Raw genomic sequence first — 17,225 nt, 5'->3', positions numbered from 1 at the left:
GCAAAAGAGCTTCTTGTTATTTTGTATGCATAGGAGAGACTCTAAGTGCATCATGAAAAATCAATGTGCATTTGACTTTCTGAAATACAAAACTTCCACCTGTCCAAATTTCAGGATTACGGTCGCTGAACTGAAAACTAATTAGAATAGATTGAGTAGTTTCAGATATTTGTCTGTTGTTACGGAGGCAGCATGCTTTCTCATTGGTCTAATGCAGGAGTGATAAACCTTTTTTACCTGTTGATGGCTGCATTCCTTTGAGATGGCAGCATATGGTGACTGTGGTTGAAACCAGGACCGATGACAAGGTTGCTATGGATTAACTGATCTGGACCTCCCTGCAACAGTTTTCACTACTTTGAGTCCATCAGCACATAAGAGCCCAGGCCAGCAGGAAGAATGAAGAGAAAATGAAAAGGAAGGAAAAGAAGAACAAGGCAGGAGGGGTAGAGAAACACACACACAAAATGAGACTGGGGGTCACAGCTTGCTCACCTGTGGTTTGATTAATCAAAGCAAGTTGCTTTCATTAGGCTAGGAAAACTGAAATGTGTTCCTGGGATACTTCCTTGCAGTTGTAAATAATCTTCAAATTCAATTGCAGGTTTAAAAGGCTAGATATGAAAGAAAGGACTGCAGTCTTTTATATGTGCTAAATTAACCAGGACTCGTGGCTAATGTTAAGGACACTGCTAACAGCATATAAAAATTCAATTTCCACAGAAAAGTGTATTCATGAGTATCTCACTTTCTTTTAGAGTAGAAGGTTAAGGACAACTGATGCATTTGAAAAGCAGCATCATAAAAAATAGATCCCTCCACTGCCCATTATTTCATCACACCAGTTTGTGCTGCTTACCTGGACTCTCCTTCAGCCTTCTTGGAACAGAAGAGGCTCCATTGTTGAGGTGGTGATTTTTTCTGGAGCAGAGCATGGGATAACGTCTTGTGGCGTTGCCTTCTCTGCTTTGTTTTATCCACAAAAGGTGAGAACTTTGACTCAGCTGATTTCCCACCCCTGCTTATTGGTTGTCAGGGTGGTGATTACCCAGTGTTATTGGTCTGGTGGCTTCAGCTTTGCTTGCCACATTTCTGGACCTTGAATTTGGGCCTACTTTTCATTAGTGCTTCGAATCCCTGCGACGGGGTGAGCTCCTGTTGTTCGGTCCCAGCTCCTGCCAACCTAGCAGTTCGAAAGCACGTCAAAGTGCAAGTAGATAAATAGGTACCACTCCGGCGGGAAGGTAAACAGCATTTCCGTGCATTGCTCTGGTTTGCCAGAAGCAGCTTAGTCATGCTGGCCACACGACCTGGAAGCTGTATGCCGGCTCCCTTGGCCAATAAAGCGAGATGAGCCCAGAGTCCAGAGCCCAGAGTCGGCCACAACTGGACCTAACAGTCAGGGATCCCTTTACCTTTACCTTTAGGTGTCTTCTTTTTAATTACATAAATAAATAAAGTATTCAATTTTTAGGGCCAGTTATTATGCTCTTTGGAATTCTGTATGATACATACCATACTACCCATGCATGGAAATTTGGCCTTCATAACATGCCTGTTCAATTTCTTTTTGATATATCTCATCTTCCTTTTTTAAAAAGCTGTGTCTTCTTTCAAAATTATGTGTGATTATGTTAGATTTCTGGGAAATTTCCTACTTTACACACACACACACACACACACACACACACACACACACTCAGCATTAGAGAACAAGTCATTGCCCTCTAGCAAGTGTAACACGTCTTCAGTCTTCTTCAATCCACCATCAATTTTTCCTCATTTCATTTGCTTCCTTTCTGGGGCAACAATATTATGGAGCAACAATAGTATGAAGGGTTTCTTCCTTTTTTTGAGAAATTGCAGAAATAGGTGTAGGAGCAATAGGAGTGTGCAGTTGGCATACTTTACAGGAAAAGTTGTGATTAGTAGAATTTCTCAAGCTACAGCTATCCTTTCTGTGATTATGTGATCCACAAATGGAGACTTCATATTGTACAAGATCTGAACCAGGCTAACGTTTGTATAATATTAGGAGTGGCTGGTGCAGAGCCTCCCCCCGCCCCGGCACGCTGCCTACAAGCATCAGTTGTTGAAAAGCTATGTAATAAATGTTGTCAACATAATTTACATTTTGCAGGTTAAACTGATGAACTGTAAATAGATACATTCATGAAAATAACTGTAAATCCTTGTTTGTTATGCTTTTGCATTAATGCCAAAGAAACACAGCATATTAGTATTAGTTTAACTAAAGGAAAAACAAACAAGGATTTTGGTTTTCAAAATTAAATGAGATACTGCTTTTTATTTCCCTATTTCCAACTAAATTAAACTGTCTGGCCTTTCAAATGAGAGGAACCAAAGCAGCTTAATGTATTATTGTAGAATGAAAAAGCTTTTTCTGAATGTTAATAAGTTCTGGGTTAGATTTACACATTCTTTGTATCAGGCTTTGTATTTGTATATCAGGTGGTGGGATGCTTAAGAAGAAGTGGGGAAAATATACAACAGTGTTCACATTTTTATGATGCTTACAAGTGAAGAAGCCACGGCCTATTTGGCCACAGAATACTTGGTATTATTTATTTTTCTGAGTGTGAAAAGGTAGGCATGTAAAGAGTATTAGCTTTTGCCTTTTAGAAATTGATTAACATGTAAGTAGCTTCAGGGAAGTGGGTAGCATTTGAAACACAACAGGTGGGGACTCTTCCCCTCCAGCTGTGCTGCAGATTAACAATAACAATAACAATAACAATAACAATAACAATAACAATAACAATAACAATAATAATATACCCCACCCATCTGGCTGGGTTTCCCCCAGATGCAACCCCCCCAATACTTTTTAAATACTTGTTTTATTTACAAATTAATATGGAATCAGAACTGGTAGACTTCGGAAGGAGCAGATCTTCCAGAATTACTATGAACTGATGTTGTAGCTTTGGTCATTTGACCAAATACAGTGGTACCTCGGGTTACATATGCTTCAGGTTACATACGCTTTAGGTTACCGACTCCGCTAACCCAGAAATATTACCTCGGGTTAAGAACTTTGCTTCAGGATAAGAACAGAAATCATGCTCTGGCGGCACGGCAGCAGCAGGAGGCCCCATTAGCTAAAGTGGTGCTTCAGGTTAAGAACAGTTTCAGGTTAGAACAGACCTCCAGAACGAATTAAGTACTTAACCCGAGGTACCACTGTAATTTTTTAGGGGGAATTTATATCCATCCACAAAATTGTATGTATCCGGTTAAATAGGAGCACATAAGTTTCAACACACACACAGCTATTTTAAAGCAATAGAAATACGTTGATATGTCCAAAACAGGGAGGTGGTGGAAAATCTAGGAAATCTGAAGAATAAAACTTTTCCTCAATATTCAATTAGTAAGAGTAAAAAATAAAAATTCCACTGGGAGACCAAAAGAAGCAATCTATGAGAAAATGAACAAAACAGATCAATATTAAGTTTTACAGAATGTTATTGAAACCTTCTTCAAAAAGGAAGACTGTTACTTCCATATAAAGCTTTCGAATGAGCCACAATCTGCTTTAATGATTTCAACGATGGACAACTTTATTTTATTTTATTTTAAAAAAATGTTTCTAAGAGTGAGAGGAACGATGCATCTGAATCAATAATACATTTTAAAATGGAGTGAAAATGGCCTAGAAGGGCTCTTTAAACCTTCAGAATCGATATTATCCACACAATTCATACAAAGCTTTTTTTTCATGCATCACTGTATAGGCTACCTTAAAACAATCTCTCTCACTGAAACCGGAGCTTTAAAAGCTTTAAATTTGGCTGGGTGATTATGCCATTGTTGTTGTTTAGTCATTTAGTTGTGTCCGACTCTTCATGACCCCATGGACCAGAGCACGCCAGGCACTCCTGTCTTCCACTGCCTCCCGCAGTTTGGTCAAACTCATGTTGGTAGCTTCGAGAACACTGTCCAACCATCTCGTCCTCTGTCGTCCCCTTCTCCTTGTGCCCTCCATCTTTCCCAACATCAGGGTCTTTTCCAGGGAGTCTTCTCTTCTCAAGATGTGGCCAAAGTAATGAAGCCTCAGCTTCAGGATCTGTCCTTCCAGTGAGCACTCAGGGCTGATTTCCTTAAGAATGGAGAGGTTTGATCTTCTTGCAGTCCATGGGACTCTCAAGAGTCTCCTCCAACACCATAATTCAAAAACATCAATTCTTCGGTGATCAGCCTTCTTTATGGTCCAGCTCTCACTTCCATACATTACTACTGGGAAAACCATAACTTTAACAATACAGACCTTTGTAGTTCAGGGTAGCCCTCCAGATGCTCTGGACTGCAACTCCCATCAGCTCCAGCCAGCAAGTTCAGTGGTCAGGGATGACAGGAGCTGAAGTCCAGAACATGTGATGGGCACCAGGCTCCCCAAACCTGCCTTAGACATTTCTTGAACTCAATGCAATGCAAACACATTTATGTTCAGTCTCAACCAAGTTCTTTCTCTCTTGCACACACACACACACACACACACCGTCTCTACTGTGTTCTCCCCCAGCCCTTCCCATGCTAATACTCATACAATAAAATACAATGCAATGACGGTAGGATTTCACTTCCTTTCCTTTGGGAGGACTCTTCTGAAAGATATTTGGCCTCATTTAGATTGTCTAATTGAAATGCATTGTTAGAAGATTTCCCCACAGGGCTGCAGGAAAGTTTCAGCAACATAATACTTCAACCTCGTATAAGACGTTTGAGCAAAGCAAACACTTGAAAGCTGAGGCCTTAACGTCTTTCATTTTGTATCTCTGAGATGCTCTTGAAGACAAAGAGGAAGAATTCACAGAGAAGCTTTTCATATTTATATAAGCAGCGACAGGTTGTTTTTGTTTTTTTTAAGATGCCAGAAAATGGGTTCTTTTCAAAGGTCATATTCACATTAAAGGGCAGGGGGTAGATATAGTGTTCTCCTGTCTTCAGTTGTACAGCCATGCATGTGGCAGCAGAAACCAACAAGAATACAGTGGTACCTCAGGTTACAGACTCTTCAGTTACTGATGCTTCAGGTTACAGACACCGCTAACCCAGAAATAGTACCTCGGGTTAAGAACTTTGCTTCAGGATGAGAACAGAAATCGCGTGGCAGCGGTGTGGCAGCAGTGGGATTGGGTTAGTATTCTATCTTTGTGTAAATGAGACGTTTGTTTGCCTAGTATCCTTGTGTAAAGGAGGCAATGTATCCATGTGTAAAAGAGGCTTTGTTGTTTGCCTGGTATCCTTGTGTAAAGCAGGGCTGGTATTCTTGTGTCTATTCTTGAGTAAAAGAGGGATTATGTATCCTTGTGTATGAGAAATCTGCTGCTCAATAAATTCCAGACTTCCTTCACTATTTGTGTTTTGAGTTTGCTTCAGAGACCCTTAACAAAGAACCCTTTTTGTCTTTGGCAAAACACTCAGGGTTAAACAAACTAAATTAATCCCTTTGCCTTATGCAAAGTCCTCTTCTTGTTATAACTATAGTAGAGGATTTTCTAATCCATGGCTGGTTATCAGCTACCAATCACAAACCACTGCCAGTGCCACTGGCAAGATAAATCCATGCACCTACTGTGGAAATCCAAAAAACAATTTACAGTACTTGGAACCCATTGTATCACATATCGATGATTACTCTGAAATAGTAGTTTCAAGGGGCCAGCTGATGTGTCTGTTTTACTTTAGTAAAAGTTGCTGAAGCAGATTAAGTGAAGTTGAGGATGCCAAAGAGAATTCTTTGGAGGAAAGATTTTGAGGAGAGTGAACTGTGATTTGAGTATTTGTCATAGCAAATAAACTCTTGAACTGGTTTAGTGGATTTGAAAAGTGATATTTGTTTCACTTCTACAGCATGGGTGAGAACTCATTTTGCTTTCACTTTTAATCCACACTGCTTTCAACACTTGCAGAAGTACAAACAGTACTGTGTCTTTGCCACTCTTATGCTTGCAATAACAAGCATAATTGTTTACAAAAGTGAATCTCTTTCCCATTTAAATCAATGGGACTTAAAGGTGCTTAACTTTGGCAGGGTTGTGTACAGACCACATTATCTATTCTCAATCTCAGCAACAGCCACCTTTTCACTCTTTATGTCAAAATGTTCATTGTTTTGTGACACTGAAAAACAGACTGGACCCAAATGCGACTTGCAATTAACTGGGCTATTTTCCAATACGTATTTTAAAAACATCTCATTTTTTCCAAGCCCAGTCCTGAACCAAAATAGAGAATACAGTGGTACCTCAGATTAAGAACTTAATTCATTCCGGAGGTCCGTTCTTAACCTGAAACTGTTCTTAACCTGAGGTACCACTTTAGCTAATGGGGCCGCCTGCTGCCACTGCGCTGCCGCCGTGCGATTTCTGTTCTCATCCTGAAGCAAATTTCTTAACCCGAGGTACTATTTCTGGGTTAGCGGAGTCTGTAACCTGAAGCGTCTGTAACCTGAAGCGTCTGTAACCCGAGTTACCACTGTAATAATAATAATAATAATAATAATAATAATAATAATAATAATTTATTTATACCCCGCCCATCTGGCTGGGCCTCCACAGCCACTCTGGGCGGCTTCCATAGAAACCAAAAATACAGTAAAATATCACACGTTAAAAACTTCCCTGAACAGGGCTGCCTTAAGATGTCTTCTGAATGTCAGGTAGTTGTTTATCGCTTTGACATCTGCTGGAAGGGCGTTCCACAGGGCGGGCGCCACTACCAAGAAGGCCCTCTGCCTGGTTCCCTGTAGCTTTGCTTCTCGCAATGAGGGAACCGCCAGAAGGCCCTTGGCGCTGGACCTCAGCGTCCGGGCAGAATGATGGGGATGGAGACACTCCTTCAGGTATACTGGACTGAGGCCGTTTAGGGCTTTAAAGGTCAGCACCAACACTTTGAATTGTATTTGGAAACGTACTGGGAGCCAATGTAGGTCTTTCAAGACCGGTGTTATATGGTCTCGGCAGCTGCCCCCAGTCACCAGTAGTCACCTATTACTATTTATTTACTTTAACAAATTTATAAACTGCTAAGAAAACCCCATAAAGTCATCACAGCAGTATATAGGGCAAAAAGAGGCTAGAATACAAGGACACAATAAGAACAATAAAATAAATTCAACAAACTAAAAAAAAAAAAAGATTATCCATACAAACTCTAAAAACATTAAAATAATTTCTTCAAATATAAAATTGAACTTCCATAAATAACTGGGTTACCCCTCAGGGAAAACCTTCCTCAACAAAAATGTCTTCAGTTTCAGCCGATTCCTAAATATAGTCATCTTTCTGATTTTCACTGCTAGTTGATTTCAGAGTACTGGAGCTGCTACACAAAAAGCTTGGCTTTCAAAACAGGTGAACAGCATTTATTTTTATTTAGAGTCTAGACCATGTTATTCATTGAATTCCCTCCTAGGACAGATTTATCCCTAGCTATCCCACATCCTCCATTTCCTCTACATGGCCTCCTTTCCTCATTTCTGCTTCATTTTAAGTTACAATTAGGAAATAGGAAACCTTCTGCCCTCACTTAAAGCCATTTTCCAACCTTTTATCAGATTGGGAAGGCTCAAAGAGAACCCAGGTTGCTTGCTTGGGACCTACATTGTGCAGGGCTCAATGGGAACCTACAAAAACTTATGTAACTTTGGTTCCCCACTGCCCCATCATAGTCTTTTCCCCCTGGATGCCTCTATGATGAGAGGTGTCCCATTGTCTGGAAGCCTGAGGGTATTTGACCGCACAGGAATTTGTACCTAACTCTAGACTCTTAAATCACTGTGAATACCCAGGAGCAGCTCCTGCTCATTTCCCCTACTTTGAAACAGTACTTATTAGCTGTTCAACCCTTCTGTTAATCTTTCACTTCTATTTTTTCCTGATTCACTATGTTTCCTATCCTTATGTGGCCCAAGGTGTTGTCATTTACGTTCCAAGTTGCCCCACTGTGCTTACGCCTCCATCTCACCCTGCCTACTCCCTACTGCCCTTTCACTATGTCCCTTCATAGAGCTAGCGAGCCAGGTAAGGGGATGTGCAATCTTTGCATCTGTATTATACTTATTAACTATCCTTCTGTTTTGTAATAAACAATACTTCTGATTTCCATCCAAGTTCAACTCTGTGATCTTCTGGTAATTTCCCCCCTTGTAACTGGTATGCAAGGCAGAGTTCCCATAGTGTGTCCTGGGTCGTGACTCTAGGCCCACAATTCTGAAAACCACACCTTCATTCATGACATGGGTACACTGGCATGTGGTAATAAAGGATGAGTGTTAGCTTCCACCCATGTGGTAGATCTTAGAATTTGTGGTGTTTGTGTGCTCATTAAAGTTCCCACCACCTTTAATTCCAGAAGAGATTGGTGGGGGGAAATGATTGATTAAATATATCTGGAATACTTTTCACTACCACAATAATGTTACAATATACACACACACTAGGTTATTCCATTTGCACACCTTTATGTCACAATGCTTTATTGGTAGAAAGTCATGTTTTTCCAACAAGAGTATGAGATACTAGCTTTTTTCTAATCCTTATTTGTAGAATCCTGCATCTTCTGACATTTATTTTTCCCTACTGGGGTTATACTAACTCAAGTTCACTTCTGCTCCTTTTTCATTATTATTATTCCTCTGTAGTTTTCTCTCCTGTCTTGCCAACTGTGTGTTAGTTCAGATGATTCAGTGTTATGCATGTATACACGGTCTGGCCTCTAGCTTTGATTTCAACACCACCTCAGTCTCTTTGGCTGCCAGGTTTTCTTGAAAACCTCTGGGGCTCAAAGAGTGACCTACAACCCAAAGTCATGATTTCTTGAGGTTTGAAAACTCTTGTAGGTTTAAATTAGGGATTGTAAAATCTCAAAAGGTGCAGAGTTCAGCTGCGGTACTGTGAAGCTAGACATACAACTTCAATAGCACTGAGTTACTTAGAGGTTTTTGTTCTACTTGCCCACAAAATTCTCGCTAAATGGCAGGCTTTCGGATGGAAGCTTTAATGTGGTGATTGTCAAAAGGTGTTGTGAGCCACCCTGGCATGGAAGGAGAGGATGGCAAGCATGGCAAGAAGATTTAAGGCCTATCAATGAAACACTTAAATATTTCAAAGTATAGTATCAAAGTAACTTTTCTAAATCTGCAGAATATGGATAGATGCCTTTTCAAAATGAAAGCAGGAGCATCAAGTGATACTGAGGACAATCCTCGTTGTGACCCAGAATCACCATTCAAACAGAGAAGTCTCATTTATTATGATATTTTGGGAATGATTCATGTTCTTATGTAGTTGCATAAGATGTCCCATGATCATATTATAAAGTAGTTGTGTTCTATATTATAAATCAAGCACTGCTTATTGTTGTTTTTCCTCCCAATGTATTTCTCATCAATAAAAAAATTAGGTGTGGTGTGAACAAATTTTTATTCTGAAAATATGGCCCAAAGAAAAATATTTGAGAACTACTGCTTTAATGCATTGCCCCATTAAAGGGCAAGGCCATTCATGCTGCAATATACATGCAGTGATTGAATTAGATCTGGTTCAGAGGGAGCCTTTCCCCTTTATCTTTATGTGATAGCCTTAGCTAGTGATTTTAGAAATAAGGGGGTGGATGATTTGGCTAAAATTGGGGGAGAGTCAAGGGTTGGGAATTGAGGATTTCACAAGGATGTTTAGCTCTGGGAGTAGGGATGGAAGGATCTGTCAATTTTCTGTTTGCTACTGGATAATAATTTTTTCTCCCAACAGCCTCCTCTTCTCCATCCCACATTGTTGAGGAGGACCCCCTGATCCTCTGATGCAGCTTTCCAGGAGGAAACTGGACTACATGGGACTACTTGGTAAACATGCTTAAGATTCTGTTTGAAGGAAGAGGAAAGTAACTGAAGGGTAGAGCACCTGGTGCCTTTTCTGTCACTCATCAAATAGCTTGGCTGAAGATAGTACTATTTCAGTAGTAAAAGTTGCAGTCAAGGACAGAATGGCCATATGGCAGTTGCTATGAGTAGTAAATTAGAGTATATAAAATTTATACTCAGCTTCACAGAACATTAACTCCCAGTACAAAACAGATTTAACATGTAGGCAAAGTGAGTTTTCAACACACCTTTAGTATTTCATTGTGATGCATCACCAGCATAATTGCTACAGCAGCTGCAATAACAATTATGAACTCATTTACAACTCCAGATACAACTTTATTTGCAATAATAGCTGTTGGTAAATTCAGGCGTATGTTTTACTAACTATGTCAAATATTGTGAATTTGTGCAGAGGATGTCCATTTAAGACCCTCCAAAAGGCAGGACTATGGTGATGAAAAAGGACTTTATATTATCCAAGATTAGAGGTAATATTCAAATTATATATACGACTCTGGGTAGGAATCACCTAATGTGCCCTGCACAATGACTTCTGCAATGGGCCTTTCCTCCCTCTCCCCCCACCCCATACTCCCCATCCCCACAAAATAGGCTTTGAGAGAGAGTCAGGAGAGCCCCCAGAGGGTGATCATTCCATGGGGCAAGCTGCAGTGCTCACACAAACAGAATGTTTGTAATAGCACATTGAAATCTACCCAGCACTGTATATTCATCTACATAGTGTCTAAAATATGGTGGTGATCTTGGGTTTTATGTATTCATTTTATTCTCTGTTTACCACATAGGTTTAAGGTTGCAGACTGTCACTTAAATTGTTTGGTATGATGAAGCACACAAACATTGCATCATGTACACCAAATCAGTTCATTAGAAGTCTGCTATCTCCCTGGAACACAGCTGCTACTGCTGGAACATTCACCCTGTGCAAGACTGGGTTGCATAATTTTGTAGAGATCTCATGCTTTAGCAGTCATGCCTGGCCCAATCTTCCCTCCACAAATACTGTAGCTCACTAGTATTTTCTGGGTTTGTTGTAAAATGGATATTGTAATAGAGAGCTGTCTGGCTTCCACTAGCACAGACACAGCTTCTTATGAATGAACTTAAGCCATTTTTTAGCAGGGGAAATAATAATCCTAGCAGCAGCAGCAGCAGCAGCAAAGGTTCTTTTTCTGACATTGCCCCTAAGAAATAGATAACTTCCCCTCCTCCAAGTACTAAATCTGCACTCACCACAGATAGGCAAACAGTATCTAGGTTAGCCTTGATTCCTTCAGCTCATGATAGCCATGTATAGAACACTAACTCCTCTTGGCTTATCTCAAAATTGACTCTTATTGTTTTCCTTTTATTTTTGGGAGAGGAGAGGGCGCACCTATGTTTATTTTTAATGTTTCCTTGATACAACTGTAAACAACCTATGTGTAAAGTGCCCCCCACCAGTCCCTCCATCCCTTTCCCAAACAACATCTCCCCATGGATTTAATCAAGAAAAGTTGTGGTGGCACAGCATAAGGGCAGGAAAAGTTGTGGTGGCACATCATAGGGGCAGGAAAAGTTGTGGTGGCACATCATAAGGGCATGTGATGCAACCACCTGATTGAAGGAAGGGAGGTCTGCTTCTGTTCAGTACCTAGAATGGGAGATTGTTGAGAACCTCACATACCTAGCTTCCACTTTATATAACAAGGTGAACTAAGTTGTAACATGAGCTGTAATGGTTTACAACTCATGGTTTGTCCAGAACACTAAACCATCAGCCTGGGTTTGGATGATACACTAAGTCAAACCATGGCTTCACTCTGCACAGCAGCTTAATGACTAGGGAGAAGCAAAGGATCTCTTATCTGTGGGCCTGTGCAGTAGAGCTAAGCCATGGTTTGGGTAAGTGTGACACATGAACCAGACCAATGTTTCTGATGGGCATTGTCTTGACTTGCTTTGCAGCTGTTCTCACTATGTATAAGCACTAATTGGAGAACTATGGTTCGATGCCATCTGACTGGGAGTCATATCCTGGTTATCAGAGAGACTTAAAACCATCCTGGCACCGTGGACCCAGGTGTTGACAATGTGTGAGAAGTGATACAAGCTCCTGGAAGCACAATGTGTCCAGAGGGTGCTTCAAAACAGCCACTAAGGATTGTGGAACTTCGGAGTCTATCAAGCTCATGTAGGCCTTTGGAAATTAACTATCCATTGCTGAATTATATTATTCTCATAACTGAGGCAAAGAGAGCCAAAAATAGCTTAGCAAATGTGCTTCTCTATCTAGATGAATAGTAAGTGACCCATTGTGATTTCCTGTTTTGTTTCTAATTATCTTTTTTTTTTTTTGTACTAGATGGCATGCATCTGTGTCCTACAACCCTAGGCTTTTTGTTAATGCGACCAATGAAACCTGACATTTCCTGTATGACCAGATTAGCCTTAACATTCCACAATGTTGGAAGCCCCCATACTTGCTTTAAATACTTTATACTAGGTTTATGTCTGAATATATGATTGGATTTAAATGCTGAAGTACAGAAGCATGAGTCCAAATGATGAGCTTTATGGTCCCCAGCTATGCACATTCTGAGGGGAAATTTCAAATGTCCTGCTTCACCTCAGATCCAGCTGAGCTAGGTTTTGGTCTACCACACAAATTTCTCTAAAGCTGTTTAAATACAGTTTGAGGGGTAACTTAAACATGCTGTTAAAGTTAACATAAAGTTTTCATTACAAAAAATAGTATACATGTCATCATAGTATCATTACAAAAAATAGTATACATGTCATCATCAGGCTCATAATTTAGCAGCATTTGGATTTTCCTAAATTAATATAGCGCACAACAATAACCATGGTTTGTTCAACAAACCATGTGTGCATCTCAGGCAAGCAAATAAGCAATGGCCTCTAAAACTTGGTTTGTTTCCCATCTGCTCTTGACTTGTGTCATTGTAGCTTGGTGAGTGTCTGGAATGGGATGGCCCATTGTAAAATCAAAGGGAAGTTTCCTCTCTTTTTGCCAGTGGGGAGGGCCCACTCATGTGAATACTTCATATGGTTTGGGTCATACTAAACATTCTCTGGATGGTTTTAGAAAAGAGATTTGTGAACAGAGATATGTGAACAGAGACAGCAAATAATTATAGAATATTTCTGGTGCCAATGGCTATACACTCTGATATTTTATATTCAGGATTACAAGGAATTCTGTGAAACAAATTCAAGTGAATAAAGAGATCTAACATCAGACAACCCAATAAAAGTGCTGTTTTACTATTTTAAGGCAAGGATTTTCTCTTTTTTACACAATTCCCCATATATGAATCCATTAAAACAAGAGCAAACCACTTTTGAATGTCATGTTTACCTCTAAAATGTATTAGCCAAATCCATTTGACAAACAACGTTTAGCTTTTAGTTCATACTCACTGTTTGCTTATGACAGACACATTGTGCTGGAGCCTACTTTGTGCTAGGACAGTCACTTTGTATCACCCAGCTGCTTGTGGTTTAATGGTTTGTGAATTTTTCTAAGGCACTTATATTTTTATATTGCTCTATAATTAATGTCTTGGCTCCTGAGAAAACAGCACAAGGTACAGACATGACATAACACACTGTGGCATGTTGAAAAGCTTCTGAGGTGAAGATGAAAACTTGCAGAAATGCATTGTCAAGGTGGCAAAAATAGGAGTCCAAATCATGTGTGTCAAACATAAATTTCAGTTTCTTCATGTTGGTGGAGGATGTAGCAGAATGATTATTATACATGGCCACTGATGATCTTGCAATGGAATTAGTTTCTTCCCGCCACCTGCATTCCCACACATGCTCTTAACTCCAAACACTTCTTTTTTATATAAGTTTATTTATAATTTTCATTTATAGCAAACATTGCAGCAACAAAAATTTAATCAATTCTCACATATCAAACCTTGAATCCCTTCCCCTCTTTCAGAGGTTCCCCGCTGAATTTACCCCCTTTCCCCACCTTCTGCATAAACCAATTAACTATATTTATTCTTTTCCTCAACTATTTCATATATGTCTTAGAAACACCAAATTTTTACAATAATCCTGCTAATGTCTTAATTTGTTTATAATTTGTTTGTAAATATTCAATAAACAATTTCCATTCCTTAATAAAAAAGTTTGTTGTCTTGATTTCTTATTTTTCTGGTAGTTTCACCATTTCTGCATAGTCCATTAATTTCTGTAGTAATTCTTCTTTCATCAGGACTTATTTCCATTTTGGGGTGAATGTCATTCTTGTGGCAATAGTTACATACATAAATAAATTTCTATATTATTTAGGTTACTCTGATCCCATAATTTCCAGAAGAATAGTTTCCACGTGGTTGGTTTTGTTTTTTTTACAAATGTTGTCTTAAACATCTTTTTCAGTTCCTTATATATCATTTCCCAGTAAGCTTTAACCTGGTTACATGACCACCACATATGGAAAAAGGTACCCTCTTTCCTTTTGCATTTCCAACACATCCGCGATTTTGATTTATACATTTTTGCCAATCTACTTAGTGTTAGATACCATCTGTATAACATTTTCTTATAGTTTTCTCTTAAACTACAACATGCTGCAAATTTTATGTCCATGTTCCACAGTCTTTCCCATGCCTCCATTTCTATGTTATGAGCAATATCTATTGCCCCGTGTATCACTAAAGATTTTACTTGTTCATCTTTTGTCTCCCATTCCAATAACATCTTATATATTTTAGACATTACTTTAACATTACTATTTAGCAGATCTCTCTTTAATTGAGATACTTGTTTCCTAAACCCTCGTTTCCTATCCTTTTTGAATACTTCATTCAAATGATAATATTATGTCCACATTAACATTCCTGATAAATCCTTAAACTCTTAATTTAAGTTCTCCACCTTCTTCTTTTAACTAACTTCTGTAAGTTATCCAGTTTTCTATCATGTTCTTCTCTGCTATAGCTTCTACTGGTGAAAGTCATAGTGGCATTTTGGTCTCCAATAAATTTTTATATTTATCCCATACTGTATACAAATTTTTCCTAATTATATGGTTTGTAAATCCCCTTTCATAACACAAATACGGTACACGTGTCAGCCATATATGTTATCATGTCCTTCTAAAACTAAAATATTCTAATTCTTCAATAACAATTCCTTCAAGCATTTCAATAAACAATCTCCCATATTGTATAAATGTGATAAGATCTTAATTGGCTAATTACTTTATGGCCCCAATTAGCCTCAGTTTATTGCGGTCCGGCACACTTCCTAGGCTAAGCTGCGCAGACCTTCTGCTCTCCGGTTTCGCCTTGCAGAGTAAAAACACAGCGGAACAAAACTGTTGCTACTTGCTTCAGATCCAGACAAACACACCAAGCACCTGTGTGTCCAAATTTATCAGTTCTTTATTGCAGCAAATATTTACAGCTCAGCATTTCTCAGATTCTCCTGGACTGCTAGCATTCATGGCGTCCGTCTCTTTCAGAGACAAAGAGAGAACAACAAGTAGAGCTCCTCCCTCCTTCCACACGTCAGAATGGGAGGCACTACTCAGAACAACTTAACCCTGTAAGTTCTGAATCCCAACACCCCCTCTTGCCGAGTATTCTGACAAGACCCGTGGATGTACCTTTGCAGACCTCTGTGAGATCAATCCCTTCCCCAATGCCTTGCGCCCTCTCCTGGCGTTCCTGTCAGGCATCTGTGGAACATCCTCACAACTCTCAGATTCGCACTGTGCGAAACTTACCCACGCACCTGTGGCCTGATACCTCTCAGGTGGAATTCCCTTCGTTGTGCGACTGGACCGCCTGGGCACAAACTCAGGTACTTCCTCTGACTCACTGTGGTCAGCAGGTGTGTCCTCTGCATCCCGGGATTCCCCCTCTGACTTAACGCGTCTTCGAATCCTTTGCATTACCCTCACAGGAGAACTAGGCTCACTCTTGGGCTCTCTTTTTACAACTGGTGGAGATGCCCCATCCTGCTCCTGACTTTGGTCAGTGAGCTGATCGTCATCAGCAGACTCAGCCCCTGGCTCTCCTTCCTCCTCATCAGAACCTTCCTGCTCTGAATCAGAAAGACATTCTGAAAGAATATCGCGCCTGGCAGGAGTCTTTGACCTTTCAACCTGCTTATAGAACTCAGCGTGTTTACTGATCAGCAGCTTACTCTGATCACCTGACGGATATGCAAACCTCCATGCATGAGCCGCTGGCTCATACCCACAGAAGATCATTTTCTGGAACTTGGGTTCACCTGGCCCTCGCAAAGCTTCAGGCACCGGCACTGAGGCCGTTGATCCAAACGCACGGAGGAAGTGAACCTGCGGTTTCCTCCCGTGAAGCATGAAAAACGGTGTGTCTCCTACCACTGAATTGTAGGACCGATTCCAGGTGAAGCTCACATATTTAATTGACTCCATCCAAAACCTTGGAGATAACCCAGAATCTGACAGCATCACCTGTGCAGCCTTAACCAGAGCCTCACTTCTGAGCTCTGCCACCCCCCTCTGTTGAGGAGAAGTCACTGTGTGACTTATCCCTTTCTTGTGAAAGAACTTCTGCAAAGCAGACCCAGTAAACTGTGCACCTCTGTCACTAGTGATTGCCCGCACTTTCGTGGAGAACCTTAGTTCCACCTCCTCAATCCAACGTCTAATCAGCTGTGCTGCATCTTCCTTGGATTTGAGACCATGTGTCCAGGTGTTCTGCGAAAAATCATCCTGCAGCGTCAGCAGAAACCTGGCCCCTCCCAAACTTGGTTCCTTCATGGGACCCAACAGATCTATGTGCACAAGATCAAAAGGTTTTGTGGTTACCCTCTCCACCCTGGGGTAACTGCACCCTTTTACCTTTGCCTGTCTGCAAGCCTGACAATCTAGGACTCTTGCACATTCCTCAATTCTACAGCCTTTGCTAACCTCAGGTAGCACCTGTAGTTCTTCAAGACAAGCATGAGCTGTCTTCTTATGCCAAGCACAAGAACATGAAACATGAGTGGGAACTGTAGCATGCAGGGCTTGTGCTTTCTCAACCTTCCCCTCACCCTCCAGAGACGTTTTAAGAATGAAGAGATCATTCTGCCCCTTTGCAACTCTGACCAGTTGCTTCCCTCCTTTGGAGATTGTACAAAAATCGTGTTCAAAGCAAACCTTAAACCCCTTTTTCAACAAATAAGGCACAGATAAAATACAGTGTTGCATTCCCGGCACAATGCAAACTTCCATCTGCTCCTGCAAAACAGAAAAAAAGGCATTTGCAATGTTAGTCACATTTTTCTTTTCCCCATTTGCAAACTGAACAGTTTTCCCAGC

The sequence above is a fragment of the Podarcis cretensis genome (genome assembly GCF_951804945.1).
Source record: "Podarcis cretensis genome assembly, chromosome: 9".
Lineage (NCBI taxonomy): Eukaryota > Metazoa > Chordata > Lepidosauria > Squamata > Lacertidae > Podarcis > Podarcis cretensis.
The sequence above is the reverse complement of the archived record's forward strand: the minus strand, read 5'-3'. Positions refer to the sequence as shown.